The following is a 15,980-nucleotide window of genomic DNA, read 5'->3' as shown; positions in this document are numbered from 1 at the left end:
ACTTTTGCCAAAAAAAAAGTAAATGGCTGTATTTTCAATACTCAGAATTCAACTTTTGCAACTTTTGTGTTTTAGATTGTTTTCGGGATTGTAAAAATTTATAATGGAAAATGAAGAGGCTTTGTCCAAATCATTTCTTTTCAAATTTTCATTGTCTCATTTATAAAAGATTTCTGCTTCTGGTCTTCTCTAGAAATTGAATGTCATAGTTGTTTTGCTATTGGTTTGTTGTTGTTGTTTGTTTGTTTTAAAATCAATGTGATAAGTTTGCAGTTGCTGTGGGTAAATTAACCCAGCATGTTTTGACACATCCAAGATATTTCACAGCACACCAATGGGTCATAAAACAATGGGGGACAGTAGACTCTGGTGCCAGCCCTGTCAAAAATTACTGACTGTCATTTTGACTGGGTCACAGCTTCTCTAAAGCTCAGTTTTCTCATCAAAGAGGTACAGTAATTACCTGCCCTCCTTAATTCAAAAGATGGTTCTGAAGATGACATCACAGTACCGACATGCCTTGAAAAGTCCCAAACTATGTGCCATTAAAATATTATTTATGCTTTGAATGAAAATGGGTGATAAAAGATGCCATATGAAGGTGGATAAAAGGAAATAAAAGATACTGGAAATTATTAGCCTAAAGACAAGAAAACTTCAAGAGGACATGATATCTGGCTTCCAATATTTGAAATGCTATCATGTTGAAGAAGGTCATGACTTTTTCTGTTTAGCTCTAGAGCAATAGTCTCTGAATATTTTTCACTGTATACCTTTATTATTTAAAAAAAAGAGTCCACTTATTTACAAAATATATAAATGTATTACTATACTTATATGATACGTAATTGTAAAACAAAAATAAAAATTAGGAAGAGAAATAAATTCTATTTTTAAAATATGTTAACTTATTAATGTAAAAAGTCTTGCTCTAATGACAATATTATTTATTGTTATAGTGATATTTGGGAGAGAATATTGTAATGGAACACTTTTTAAACCGTTTTTTTTTTTTAAATTCTGCATATATCCTGAGGGATAAGGTAGAATTGTAAATAACCATTATTTGTTAGTACTTAATTGTTTAGCTAATTGAGCAATGCAACTAGCCTAATAGACAGATGATACAACAATCAAGTAACATAATAGTCAGTGAACATAATAGTTTTCCAGCAAAAACCTTGTTTCTGGGAGTGTATTTACTAGGCAGAACAAACAAAAGGCAAAAAAAAAAAAAAAAAAAAAGTGAATTATGTCTGACTTCAAATCAGCAGAAAGCTTTCAGTCTTAAGTTCATTCCTCTTTCCATTATTCTTTTAATGGAAGTTTTTTATGCCTTAATTTCCTATTCATGTTTGGACATTTTAGTTGGGTTGCTTTTGGTTTGGGTTTTTCTTTTTTTGGTAGGAATGAAAGAAACAAGGAGAGCAGTTTGGCTAGGATGATAAAGTAAAGGACTTCAAAGCAAATCAGCAGGTATTTATTAAGTTCCTATTAGGTGCCAGACAATGTGTGGTAAGCCCCAGGGATACAAAGAAAGACAAAAATAAACAGATCCTGCACTTAAGGAGCTCAGTTTGGCAATTAAGAGAGCAGTTTTGGTTGATTGATGACATCAAAAGCCATGTTATAAGGAATTCAAAAGAGAGTGAGAAGAAAGAAAGTAGATACATTGATTATAGATGGCCTTCTCAAGTTTAGCAATGAGAGGAGATAGATCGTTTTTTTTTTCCTAATTTTCTTTTTGAAATTATTTTAGTATTTTATTTTCGCTTAATTATATGTGAAAACAATTTTTAATGTTCACATTAAATGAGTTCAAAATTCCCTCCTCCTTACCTCCCTTGCTAAGAAGACAACCAATTTGATGTAGGTTATACATGTGTAGTCATGCAAAACATTTCTATATTGTTCATGTTATAAAAGAAAACATAGATTAAAATACCCAAGAAAAATAAAATAAAATAAGTATTCCTTGATCTGTATTCAGATTCCATCAGCTCTTTCTCTGGAGATGGATAGCAATTTTTGTCATAAGTTCTTCACAGTTGTTTTGGGTCATTGCATTGCTGAGAATAGCTAGATCATTCATAGTTGATTATCTTAACATTGCTGTTACTGTGTACAACGTTCTTTTGGTTCTATTCATTTCACTTTACATCAATTCATATAAATCTTTCCAAGGTTGAGGATTTTTTTTTTGAGGATAAAGGAAACCTGAATATGTTTATAAACAGTGGGGAAACAATGGATTGACAGGGAAAGATGGAAGACAAATGAGAGAGAAGGATGATGGAGGGGACAATCTGTTAGAGAAGACAAAATGGACTAGGATCACTTGTGAATGCAAAGGTTTTATTTCTCAGCAAAGACAAGTCACATCTTCATGTGAAACAGATGAAGAAAGAGATAATGGTGGAAAGCAACTAAATGGCTTGAGATGAGGAGGGGATGAGGGAGAGTTCTCATCAAATAGCCTCATTTTTTTTTTCATTGAAAAATAAGGGAAGCTTATCATCTGAGAGGATGAAGGTGGGAGAGCAATGGAAAAATATAAGGACCTTTGAAAATGTTTCAAAAAATGTTACACTGAGTGGTTTAGTGAATCAATAAAGGAGGTATGAAAGGATTCTCTCACTGTAGTTAAAAATCCATAGTTAGAAGTTATATAACATAAGTTTGTAATAGACCCAATAAGCACAGTTTCATTATTTTCTACTATGAATAAGAAAGAATGCAGAGGATGATAGTAATTTAGGGCTGAGGTTTGGCAGGGCAAGATCAATGATAGAATAAGGAGTTAAGGTGCTCCAGAAAAGAGGACAGTGTAAAGTTGAACTGATGCACTAAGGGATCAACATATAGGAGGGAGTAGAATGTAGCCTGTGTAAGGTTGATGGCTTGAGAAAGAACTGAGAGGTTTTTTGAAAGTCACAGTGAGGATGAAGAACAGGGTTTAGGCACAAGTAAAAGTTGAATAACAGATTATGATCAATTAAAAGAATTTCAGTCTTCATGAATATGGAAATGCAACATTTATGGATTATGGCAAAATTAAGGATTGGACCATTTCTGTGTAGCTGGGATGAAATAGAGAAATAGGTCATAGGAAATGATTAAGTTGAAAAATATAGAAAATGCTTTCTCTCTTGTCTCTCTCTCTCTCTCTGTCTCTCTGTCTCTGTCTCTTGTCTCTCTCCCTCTCTCCTTCCCTCCCTCCCTCCTCTCTCTTTCTCTCTGTGTGTGTCTTAGTCTCTCTCTTTCTCTCTCTCTCTTTCTCTCTTTCACTCTCTCTCTCATATTTATATGATACACATGGGGACAAATACACACACATAAATGTATATCATTTGCATATGTTTATGTCTGTTAAAGTTCCTTAGTATGAGAGTAGGGATTGAGGAGGTGAGAAAAACAATGAGCTACGCACAGTTATCATTAGGTAACAGTTACTGGAATCTTGACTGGATTATAAATATGTATTGAATAAACCTCAAAGGAGAAGTTACTGAGTGATGGTGATCAAGGAAAAGCCTTGAAGTAGAAGTGGGAAACATAGTATTCCAAGTCCCCAACTATAACCAGTGATTGGTGGGGAGGGATAATGAGTAAAAGTATAACCAGTGTTAGAAAGGGTGGCATAGAAAGGTGTATCATCAAGAGGGTGCCCCATCTCAGTGAGTACAAAAAGATTGGCAGAGCGAAAAAGGAAAAAAAAAGGTTAAGATTCAATCAATCAATCAATCAATAAACAAGAGAAAATATTGTTACTTATGGATCAGTTATTCAAAAAAAATACAGTGGGAGTATATGAGTAGTTTTAGAGTAGCACATTGGAGTGTGCAGTTAAGGGGGATAGGAATAAAGAAACAAAAAGTGAGAAATGAGGAATGGATCTTGAACAATGACATCCAAGGATTTAGACTCAATGGCATGGGGAAGGTTTGGTGGAGTAGGAGAATGAGTTTAGATAAGTTATCATAGTCCTCTGAGGCTTAACCTTGAGGTAGAGTAGTCCCAGGACAACAATCATTGAAGTATAGCTGGAAAGTGAGTGAGGAATGTATGACTGGTAGCAACAAAGCCAACTATGTGGAGTTGTTGGAGGCTAATGAAGGTGTCAGAACGAAGCACACTAGATTGGCTGGTCCAGGAAAAGTAGAATACACTGCTTCTTCTGTGGAATTCATTTTCCTCCTTCCCTGGCAGGTACAAATGAGGCAAATGGTGTGAAGGAGTTGTAGGAGTCTAAAGAGGATGCCTGAAAGAAATATGATAGTAGAGTAAAATACAAAAAGGCTGGAAGGGTAAGTTGCAACCAGACTCTGAAAAGCTTTAAATGTAAAACAGAAGAGTTTATATTTGATAATCCTGAAATCAATAGGGAGTCAGTAGAGCTTAATAAGTAGGACATGTGTTCAGAGCTGAGTTTTAGGGGGAAAAAATTACTTTGGCAAATACATAATGATGAATTAGAGTGGGGAAGGCTTGAGGCAAAGAGAATGAAGAGGCTTCTCCAGCAACGAGATGATGAGAGCCTAACTACAGGATGGTGGCTGTGTGGGCGGAGAGAAGGAGATGGATGTTAAAAATATGGAGAAAGAAACAACAAATTTGGCAACTAGCTGATTATGTAAGGGAAGAGAGTGAAAGTGAAAAGTTGAGAATGATACCAGTGCTGCAAACCTGCATGATTGTCTAATATTCTCTCAACAGAAATATGGACATTTTGATGACAGGTTTTGGGGAAAAGATAGTGTAATGACTTCTGTGATATGCAATCTGTGTTGCAGATTGCAACTCATCCATTCCTTCTCCTACTGTAAGACTGTCATATCCAAATTGCAAAGGAGGAGAAGAGTTTCACCAACCAGTCATTGTTTTCAAATGCAGCCTAAAGGAATGCCATTACTAAGTAATCTTAGGAGCAATAGGTAGGAAGAAAGTTGGAGTCAGGACCAGGAGGAAGGGAAAAAACAATCTTTCCACTGGCACCTGTGCAGCTTCATTTATGGATATACATGTGGAAGTTGTAATTGTCATGAAGTGCTAACACCTAGCTCAGGAGGGACGAATTGGAAGCTTTGCAAAGTGGCTGGAATGGGGAAAACAGAGGAATGTTGAGGGACAATGTGTGAGGGTAGATGTGACTGGAGACAAGTCCCATAATTGGTATTGTGATAAGCTGAGATGCTATTACCTACCTTCCCTTCCTCTAATGAGCTAGTCATATACTCCTGGAAATCTTGCCATGTCCCACCCCAAGTCCTGGCCCCTACTTTCTTTTTTAAATTTAATTTATTTTTCAAGTAACATCTACTTTATCTCCTTTCCAAAACTGCAGAGGTGGAGTTGGGGAGAAAGTTACAGTATGCATAGACAAAACAATTGCTTACATCACCCATGTCCAAAAATTTTGTATCTCATTCTATATTCTAAGTTTATCACCTCTGTGCTACCTTAGTTAATCATTGGCCCTCTAGAATCATAGTTAATCATTTTGTTGATCAGAGTTCTTAAATTCTTCAAAATTATTTGTCTTTACGATGTTGTTATATAAATCGTTCTCCTAGCTCTGCTAACAGAAAAGCACCTGGATAGAAGCATAGGATAAATGTATGTATAATGGGTTATACCTCATTTCAACTAATTTGAGATTGGTAAATTTGGGACTAGTTTATCCTCAGAAACTCCAAACATCTTGATCAGATCTATCAATGTACTCATTGTAAACTAAGTTTAAATAAGCCTTTATATCAGTTTGAAAAGATTACAGTGGTTTTGGCCATTGGATATAAGGTAGATGACAGGAAACATCTTGTGATTGACTGAAAGAATAAGACATACCTCTGAGCCTGTGTACAAAAATAGTATGAGCCCAGGGGTAAGCTCAGTCAAGTGAACCAATCTACTGGTAGAATGGCTCTAGTTCAGAAGCTTCCATTTGGAGTGGGAATCAATCACTCTTGGGGGGGGAATGAAATAAACTCTCTCTTTCTCCCCCTTTCACTTTCTCTCCCTCCCTTGTTCTTCTCTTTCATTCTTCCTTCTTCCTGTAATTTATCACGTTACTGAGAAAAAAAATTCCCCTGAGACAATATTGGACTGGGAAATAGCCCAGAAGGAGGTGTTACATACTGGGGAGAAAATAACAGGCTTCTGACCAAGATTACTACTTGAACAGGGGCAGGCCCGGCAGCTCCCTGATATCTACTTCAACAAAAAACCCTAAAACTCACACTGGAACAGATAATGACCAATAAATCCAATAAGAAACTATGATAAATGAATGTTGTTCACCCTAGAACTGCATTAAAAAGTCAGCTAGAAACTTACGGGCAATAGGAAAGAGGCCACCAGCAAAGCAATACTACAATAAACTAACAAACCATCATCCTCCAGGCACTCCCAAAGACATAGACACAAACCTGAAGTACATATAGCCTACAAAGCTTTCTATCTTGTGGCATCAAGAAAAAGGCCCAGGGTGTTTAGAAACTTGTTTATGGGATATTCTATCCACTGCATCATCTAGCTGCCCCTTATTTCTTATACATGGGTGGCATAGTATCTGACAAGAGCAGTGTGTGTGTGTGTGTGTGTGTGTGTGTGTGTGTGTGTGCGCGCGTGTGTTTTGGTGAATTGTGTATGTGGTTTTCAAAAGTAAGGGGTTAAGTTTTGTGCTAAAGGGTAGCCATGTTTATTAAGAGAAAAGGGAGCACAGATCTTTTATTGAAAACTCAAGATCATATGTGTAGCATGCTAAAAATAAGTTGAGAAAATGATTTTTCTTATTCAAATACTAAATCATCATGACTGAGATTATTCCTGATTATTATCTTGTGGCTTCACAACAGAACTGGAATAAAGAAATGGTAGTATAAGAAGATAATTGTATTTGTTGGAAATTAAATTGCTAATTTTCTTAACAGTATCTAATTGCATCTTGTCATTTCACAAGCTGTGTTATTGCAGAAATTCATTAATGTATTTTCCTCTTCATGAGATGCCAGAGTTCTGTTATATAATGTGTATTCCAAAATATTAAATATTCATATTGTCTTTTTAAAAAACCAAAGGACTGAAAAATAGAAGAAAATGTGAAGTATCTGATTTAAAAAAAACCTGACATTGAAAGTAAGTCAAGGAGAAATAATTTCAGAATAATTGGACTCTTTGAAATTCATGATAAAAAAAATTAGACACTATTCTCAAGCAATCTTAAATGAAAACTGCCCATAGATATTGGAACCACAGATCAGAAGTAGAAAAATTCACCCACCACCTTTTGAAAGGAATTCCAAAAAAGAAAAGTCCCAGGAATATCATTGCCAAAATTTAGAGCACCCATGACAAATTTTTTATTTGCAATCATGTAGAAATGGAGTTCAAGAAATGAGAAACTAATCAGAATCATATAAGATCTTTCAGTGTCAACTATAAATGAAAGGAGAGCTTGGAATACAGTATTCCAAAATGCAAAAGATTAAACTTATAACCAAGAATAATTTATCTGGCAAAAATAAGTATAATCGTTCTGGGTGTGGGATGGGGAATAGAAGACTTTCAAGCTTCCAGATGCAAAAAACAAAGTTGCGTGAAATTTTCAAGATGCAAACATAAGAATCAAGAGAAATTTTGAAAGATAAATGTAATAACATATTTAACTGCTTGCCATCTGGGGGAGGGGGTGGAGGGAGAGAGGAGAAAAGTTGGAACAGAAGTGAGTGCAAGGGATAATGTTGTAAAAAATGACCTAGGTATGGGTTCTATCAATAAAAAGTTATTTTGCAATTTGAAGAGACCATGTAATGATGCTGTGCTAAAATTCTAATGGAGGAAAAGAAACAAGTATCTCTTCAGTGTGTCTTCAAAGGTTTAAATTGAATTGAAATTGAGAGATTTAAAATAAAAAAACAAAGAATTTAGGGGGAGATATTTTTAAGATGGCAAAGAACAGGGATTTATAAGAGGAATTTATGAGTTTAGAAAGGTAGTGGGGAGTAGAATCTGATAATCTTCATAATTGGAGTACATCAGAAGAAGAGTATACATATACCAAGGAAGATGGAGGGAGAACAGGAATCAGGTAAACCTCATTTTTAGCTGAACTAAATAAAGGAGGATTGAGCAATAGTTTGGTGTAGAAAATGGAAAAACAAGTAAGGAGGTAACAGAAAGATAAACAACAATAATTAGGTTAAATTAATTGAAATAAAAACAGACTCCTGATTCTGAAAAGAATAAAGGAGGGAAAAAAAGAAATAGAATCCTAGGGGGTGCCCATCAAATAGCAAATGACTGAATACACTGTAGCATATGAGTGTAATAGGATATTATTATACCATGAGATATTATTTTAAAGATTATTACAGAAATCCTTGGAATTAAGAAGTGAGGCAGAGTGAAATGAGCAGAACCCAGAGAACAAATTATATGACATCATTTAAAAAGCAACAACTCTGAAAGTCTTACAAATTCTGATTTTAAAAAATATTCAATAACATCACGATGAAATATATTACCTACATCCCAATAGAGAGGTGATGGATTCAAGGCACAAAAAGTGTCATTTTTAAACACAGTCATTGTGTGAATTTATTTTACTTGACAATACTTATTTGTTTCAAGGATTTTTCCTCTCCCCCTCTCTCTATTTTCAGTTGGTGAAAGGGTTAGGGAGAGAGGAGAAGTTATCACTGGTAACTTAAAAGAAAAAAATGGACATTCAAACTTTTTTAAATGCATAGAAAAGAACAGAAGGAGGTTCAGAAGGAAGTCCAAAGAAGATAGTTTTAAAAGCAATGTGTGAAATTTATTATATACTTTTTAAAAAAAGCAAATGGAATGAAATGGAGAGAGTTACTTATACAATCCCCTTTTTTGCATTCTATTGTGTACACAAAATATTAATTTGTTAGTGCTTAAGTTCAGAAAATTTTTTTTCTAAAAGAGCAAAAGACTTGGAATCAGCAGATATTTGGGTTTGAATCCTACATTTGATAATTTAAGTGTGTTATCATGATAAATTCCTTACCTTTTTTGAGTTTAAATCTTCTTATAGGTAGAAGAATAAAAACATCTATAGAATCTTTCTTATAAGGTCATTGAGAAGATCCAATGAAAAAAGATGTATAAAGCTTTATGCAAATTTTAAAAAGCCAAATACATACCTATCATCATTATTTGTATACAAGAGTAGTAGGAGGTAAGAATGGGAAGTTAGATAGAAGTACAAGGCATGGAAGACCTTAGATACCATACTAAGGAGTTTGACTTTAATTTATGAGGCAAAAGGGAACCATTGAGAGTTTTTCAGTAGAGAAATGGCATAGAGATTGTTCTTTGTGCTTATATTGCCCATGCCTAGCACAATTCCTAGAGCATAACAGACATTTAATAAAAGTTTATTGGTTGATTGAATTGAGGTTTAGAAAGGTTAAATTGAAATGTGGAGAAAATTGGAAAACAACCCTTTGCTTCATGAAGATAGAAAAGATACAAAATCTCATTTTTTATCTTAGTTCCAAAAGTAAAAAAACTAACTAGAATATTAATGTAAATGTTACCTTTATTCATTGATACAACAATGTGAATTTTGACTCTTCCTCAGCTGTTCACTATATACTCTCCATATATATATAGGGTGATAAGAGATGGGAGCAGGTGGTGATGAAGGAGATTTTGACATGGGTAAAATAGGAGCAAAGGAAAACAGAAGGGGTGTCTAGACAGTTGCCTTTTGCATACTAAGTAACCACTTTACAATGTACACAATTTCCTTTTTTTATAAAGAGCTCATTTCCCTGGCAGAAAAACTAAACCATTCCCCTCTTGGAAGAAGAATGTTAAATTATGCCCTTTATTATTTCTGTGATAGCACAGTAGAACAGAGAATGGAGAAAAGGGTAGATACTGGAAACATAGATATCATATTTATAGATCTGAAAAACTACATATAAACGGAAAAGAAGAGAGAATGATAAATTGGGGGTAGGGGAATGACCATAATTAGGTAATAGTCAGAAGGAGAAAATAATAATTAAATCAAACTCGTCAAGTATATATGGGAAAAAAAGTTCTGGAATCTAATACAAAATTTTCTGGGGCAATTTTGCTACATAAAGGGACTAACCCCAGTAACCAAGAGTCATTATGTAAGCATGTAATTTAATGTGATGTTGCTCTGCCATAATTTAGGGTAAATAAATAATCTTTTTAAGGCTTTGAGTATGTGAAATTCTATTGCAACCTATTCTTGATTATTTTTATAAAGACTACTTAAAAAACAAATTGTATTAGTGAGTAAATCACTTTCCTTTCTTCAAATCTATTTTTCCAGTTATATTGTAAGAATCCATTTATGTCCATATTTTAAAATAAATACAAGTATCTCCAACCGTTTTTCTACTCACTTATTTCTTGTTTTTAGTGATCATAGTTTCTTTATGGATTTTAAGGGTACCCTATTGTTTTAATTAATAGCATTCACAGTCAGCCATCTTTATTTATGTAATTCAGATTTTCAAGGTTTTTCTATTTTATGTGCTATGATTTTTTTTAACATTCTAAAATTACAACAAATATTTACATAAGTTTGGGAAAATATTATATTTTTCTACCCAATTTTTAAAGCTTGTGAAACATTCTTAAGATTATTCTGTGACTAAAAACAGAGGATGCAAGGTGGTGGTAAATTTTCTTTTGAGATATTGATTATTTTCCTTCCTGTAAATTATTTAGCTTTCCTTTTTTTATTACCTCACTCTAAATCACCTACACCAAGGCCATATTTCTGTTTGCAAACATAAAGGGGAATTACTGTGTGTGGTACATATGTACCACTTACATTTCATTATAGACACAGAAGCAAGAATCAAAAGTATAGTAGTTATAGATTTAAATGGTTTACTTATTCTATAAAATACTTGTTTCATTTACTCTTCCAAGTCTATGCATTCAGTTCAGCTTCTGTGAAGTGGAAAATATTATCAATTAGAGCAGCAGTAAGTTAAACTCGAGTCAGAATGCTACAATAAATACCCTGTTGTGCTATGATGTATATAGTGACGACCCCCTTCTAAGTCATAGTATTGTTGAAGTCTGTGGTTAATCATGAAACAAAAATTTATAGAACACAAAACATTTATTATAAGGAAGGTCAACAAAATAAGAATTATGAAAAGAGGTATGGTTTAATTTTTAAAATTGCTATGAACTGTGAAAAGAGGAACAAGAGTTATATAATATTTAATTTTACCAAAATTTTATTAAGGATCTACATATGTGTACATATGTACATATATGGATACAAAGACAAAAAGAAATCAGTCTTTTCCCTAAAGAACTTTATTTCAATTGATCGATTGTTCTAGGAGCAGTTGAAATATTTTTGGATCCTAATTCTGTCAGTAAGTGACAGAATATGTGCGTGTATACACACATATATGTAAATGTGTATATATCACATATATGTATAGCAAATGCTATAGCTCCTAGACTCCTGTAAGTCTCAGAGAAAAACCTCATCTTTTACCAGAAATTTTCCCCCTCTTAATTCTAGTGCCTTCTCTCTGTTTATTATTTCCTATTTATTCAGTTCATAATTTTCTTTGTATATATTTGTTCTTTCCCATTAAATTGTAAGCTCATTGAGGGCAGAAATGGGTTTGTAGAGAACTAAAATACAAGAAAAAGAGGAGGATGATAAAAAAAAAAAAGCACCTAAACTACCATCAGTATAACATGAGACCACTACCACCATCTTGACCACCATCTCTCCTCTGACCCTGATGGAGACTGCCCAAAACCATGAATTCAAGAACCTTTGGAATAATAACACTTCTGGCCCAATTCCCACAGCCATCATTCTGGGAAGCAACTCCTGCAGAAATGTAGCCTAACAACTGTTCCTGCAGGTGCTACAGTCAAATCTCTTAAAGACTGAAAAATGAAAGTTCTTATCCACCATAGACCTTGCGATTTTCAAAGGGTCAATATCAGGAACTGGTGATTTTATCAGTGGAAAAATATCAAGAAGAAATAAATGTTAACATCTGTTTTGCCTCTGTACCCCGAGGATCACAACATCTTTCCATCTGTCTAGCAAATGAAACCTTCTCTGGGTGTTGTTTGCCCCATTAGAATTTAAAGCTTCTTGAGAGCAGAAACTGTCTTGTTTTTCTGGGTGTATCCATAGTACTTTGCACAAGCAAGTGCTTAAAAAGTGCTTTATTCATTCATTCATTCAATGAATTCAAGTTACTGGATCAAAGATACTGAAAGATCATGCAAGTTTAATTGCTGTACTACTTTTGGTGGTACTAAAAGCTGAGCTTAGGTGTTGTATTTCTATAGACATAGGTGTAATGTCCTTATCCCTACTTGGACAATATATTCCTCCTTCAACTCCTATTCTTGAGTCTCACCATATTAATGCTATTATTTAGTGCATACACCCAATCTCTACAGCACTGCAGAACTCCAAAGTTCAACAGATTTGCAAGCCTCAACTTCCTTCTTAGCTGGAATTATTGGGATGTACCACCATGTCTTACTAGTCCAGTTTTTGAAAGAGGAAAAAGTTGAGCCATCTCCCCTTCTTATATTTTTGTGTTTTAGGAATCTCATTCAATCCCATGGGTTCAATTATGTAACTGACTCCCTAATCTATACATGTAGCTCTAATCATCTGAAATCTAGTCCCAGATCATTAACTTCTATAAAATAATTCCATCTGGAGGTTACATCAGACCTTTCAAAATTAATATATCCACAATGAAATATTATTTTCTCCTCTAAACCCATCCCTCTATTATACTTCCCTAATTCTGCTGATTCTACCAGAAATCTACATTTGCATCATAAGAATTATCCTTTATTCTTCCCTCCTTTTCTCACTATTCCTCCTTCCCAATTATGTCTATTGACCCACCAAGTTTTATCCAGCTTGCCATTCCCTGCTTTTTCTCTATTCAGCCTCTTGCTACCTTCCTTTAGGTCTTCATCATTTTTCATCTGGATCATTTTACCAGTGTCCTAATTGGTCTCCCTGCCTCTAGTTTCTCACATATTCAATCCATGCTCCAATAAGCAACCAAAATAATCTTTCTAAGAAACAAGTCTGACTGCGTCATTCATAGAATCAAAAAGCTTCAGGGGATGTTCCGTTATCTCGAGAATACAATGCAACTTTTTTTCTAGTTTTGTTTGTTTGTTTATTTTTGTTTTTAAAAAATTTTTATTAAAGCTTTTGATTTGCAAAACATATGCGTGGATAATTTTTCAACATTGACCCTTCTGTCCAAACTTTCTGTTCCAAATTTTCCCTCCTTCTCCCCACCCCATCCCTTAGATGGCAGGTAGTCCAATACATGTTAAAAATGTTACGATATATGTTAAATCCAATATATGTATACATGGTTATACAGTTATCTTGCTGCACAAGAAAAATTGGATCAAGAAAGAAAAAAACTGAGAAAGAAAACAAAATGCAAGCAAACAACATCAGAAAGAGTGATAATGCTATGTTGTGATCTACACTCAGTTCCCACAGTCCTCTCTCTGGGTGTAGATAAGCTCTCTTCATCATTGAACAATTGGAACTGGTTGGAATCATCTCATTGTTGAAGAGAGCCACGTTCATCAGAATTGACCATCACTTGATGATTTTGTTGCTGTCCATAATGATCTCCTGGCTCATTTTACTCAGCATCAGTTCATGTCTCTCTAGACTTCTCTGAAATTATCCTGTTTCTTGCAATATTCCATAACATTCATATACCATAATTTATTCAGCCATTCTCCAATTGATGGGCATCCATTCAGTTTCCAGTTTCTAGCCACTACAAAAAGGGCTGCCACAAATTTGTTTGCACGTGTGTGTCCCTTTCCCTCCTTTAAGATCTCTCTGGGATATAAGCCCAGTAAAAACACTGCTGGGTCAAAGGGTATGCATAGTTTAATAACTTTTTGAACATAGTTCCAAATTGCTCTCCAGAAAGGTTGGATCCATTCACAGTTCCAACAACAATGTATCGCTTCACCTCACTTCCTCCCCTAGATGGCAAGTAATCCAATATATGCAATTCTATACATATTTCCACAATTATCATGCTGCACAAAGAAAATAAGATCAAAAAGGAAAAAAAGGAGAGAAAACAAAGCACAAGCAAACAACAACAACAACAAAAAGAGAAACTAAACCATATTCTGATTCCTGTCTAGCCTTGTTCCCTTTTATTCCCATTTCCATTCTTTGTATTACAACCAAACTGGATTACTACTGTCCAAATTTGACATTCTATATTGTGTCTCTGTGTTTTTGCAGAAATCATCCGGAATGCTTAGAATTCACTCCCTCCTCATCTCCATTAGTCAGAATCCCTGTTTTCCTTAAAGATTATGTGTCACTTCTTCCATGAAAGCTACATTGAACTCCAAGCACTGATGTTCTTTCCTTCTCCAAATTAACTTGCATTATATTTATCTGATATGTATTTCATATCACCCAGGAAGAATCTAAGATCTTTGGGGGCAGAGAATGCTTTGTGCTTTGTCTTTGTATTTTCCAAAGTTAATGTTTAATGCCTCAAATATGGTAGGTGTTTAATAGGTATTTGTCAGATTAAATTCTTCAAGTTATAGGCTAGTAAAATTGACTTCAATAATCAGTAAATTCCTAAAAGACATTATTATGAAAGTAGGGTTGATCAAGGGAATTCCAGTGATAAATTTGATAAGCATTAATCTCTCAATTTTGAGTTAGTCAAGAAGACAGACAACTCTTGATTGATTGTTGCTTCGGGAGACTGCCCCAAGATGATTTTTCAGCTAGAACTCTTGGGAGGATGCTTTCTTGTGAAAAGAGCAGGAGCCACCTTCCTGCTCCCCCCCCCTTTTATTTTATTAAACCAGGTCTGCTCTACCCTTTTCTCCCCTACTTTTCTTTGTTCAGAGGACAAACTAGAGCAGAGCAAAGAAGAGTGTTTGGAAAAAGGGGAAGCTTATACATGCTTGTAGTCTCCTACTCCTGAGTGAGGCAGAAGCATGTGGGATTTATATACATACATATACATATATATATACATACATATATACACACACACACACACACACACACACATCTTTCTACTGTGCTTGACTTGAAACAGAAGTTCCTGGTAGTGTACTCTTCTAGTCCAAAATATATGGCAGCGTCTGGGTCAGCAATCTGGGTTGAGTATAAGAAGTTTCTGCAGAAATACATAGTAAAGATGGACATGTGATTTCATATGTGGTTTAAGAGGGGAAATAATGGGCAATATTCCTGAATACCAACTTTCTATGCAAATTGGAGAAAATTTTTATTTTCTAGGCAAGACTCTTGCCTTCTAAGGGCAGTGAGATTTCTTGAGTTGTACCCATTTTCAGGATTATCCTAATTAGAAGGTTTAAGGATCATGATTTCTAGAAAGAAGAGATCTCCTGGGTAGCATGCCTCTTGGAAAAATAAGAGGATTGTTCATATGGTCCCCGACGCTGGAAAACAATAAAGGACTAAAAAGGATGAGATGGAGTTGCAAAAATCTAAACTTTGCTGCCGGCTTTTACCATGAGTGATTTAGACAATAAAGGCCTGCTGAAAAGCAGATTCACTGGGCATCAGCTTCCCTACCCCATACCAATTTTTTTTCTCTTTTTTCTTTCCTAAGGCAATTGGGGTTAAGTGGCTTGCCCCTCATACCATTTTTTTAAATACCTTCCAGAGGGTATCTAAATCTCCTACAAGTAGGAAGTTACTATGTAGAACTCTGTGGAATATCTGAGGACTTCTCAAAAAAATTAGGGTTACTAGATGCTCCATTGTAAAATTCCATTTTTTCTGAGATATACTTTATTTTTAAATTTTATTTTGTTATAGCTTTTTATTTACAAAACATATGCATGGGTAATTTTTCACCACTGACCCTTGAAAAACCTGTTCCAAATTTTCCCCTCCT

Source organism: Sarcophilus harrisii, chromosome 4 (genome assembly GCF_902635505.1).
Source record: "Sarcophilus harrisii chromosome 4, mSarHar1.11, whole genome shotgun sequence".
NCBI classification, from domain to species: domain Eukaryota; kingdom Metazoa; phylum Chordata; class Mammalia; order Dasyuromorphia; family Dasyuridae; genus Sarcophilus; species Sarcophilus harrisii.
The sequence above is the reverse complement of the archived record's forward strand: the minus strand, read 5'-3'. Positions refer to the sequence as shown.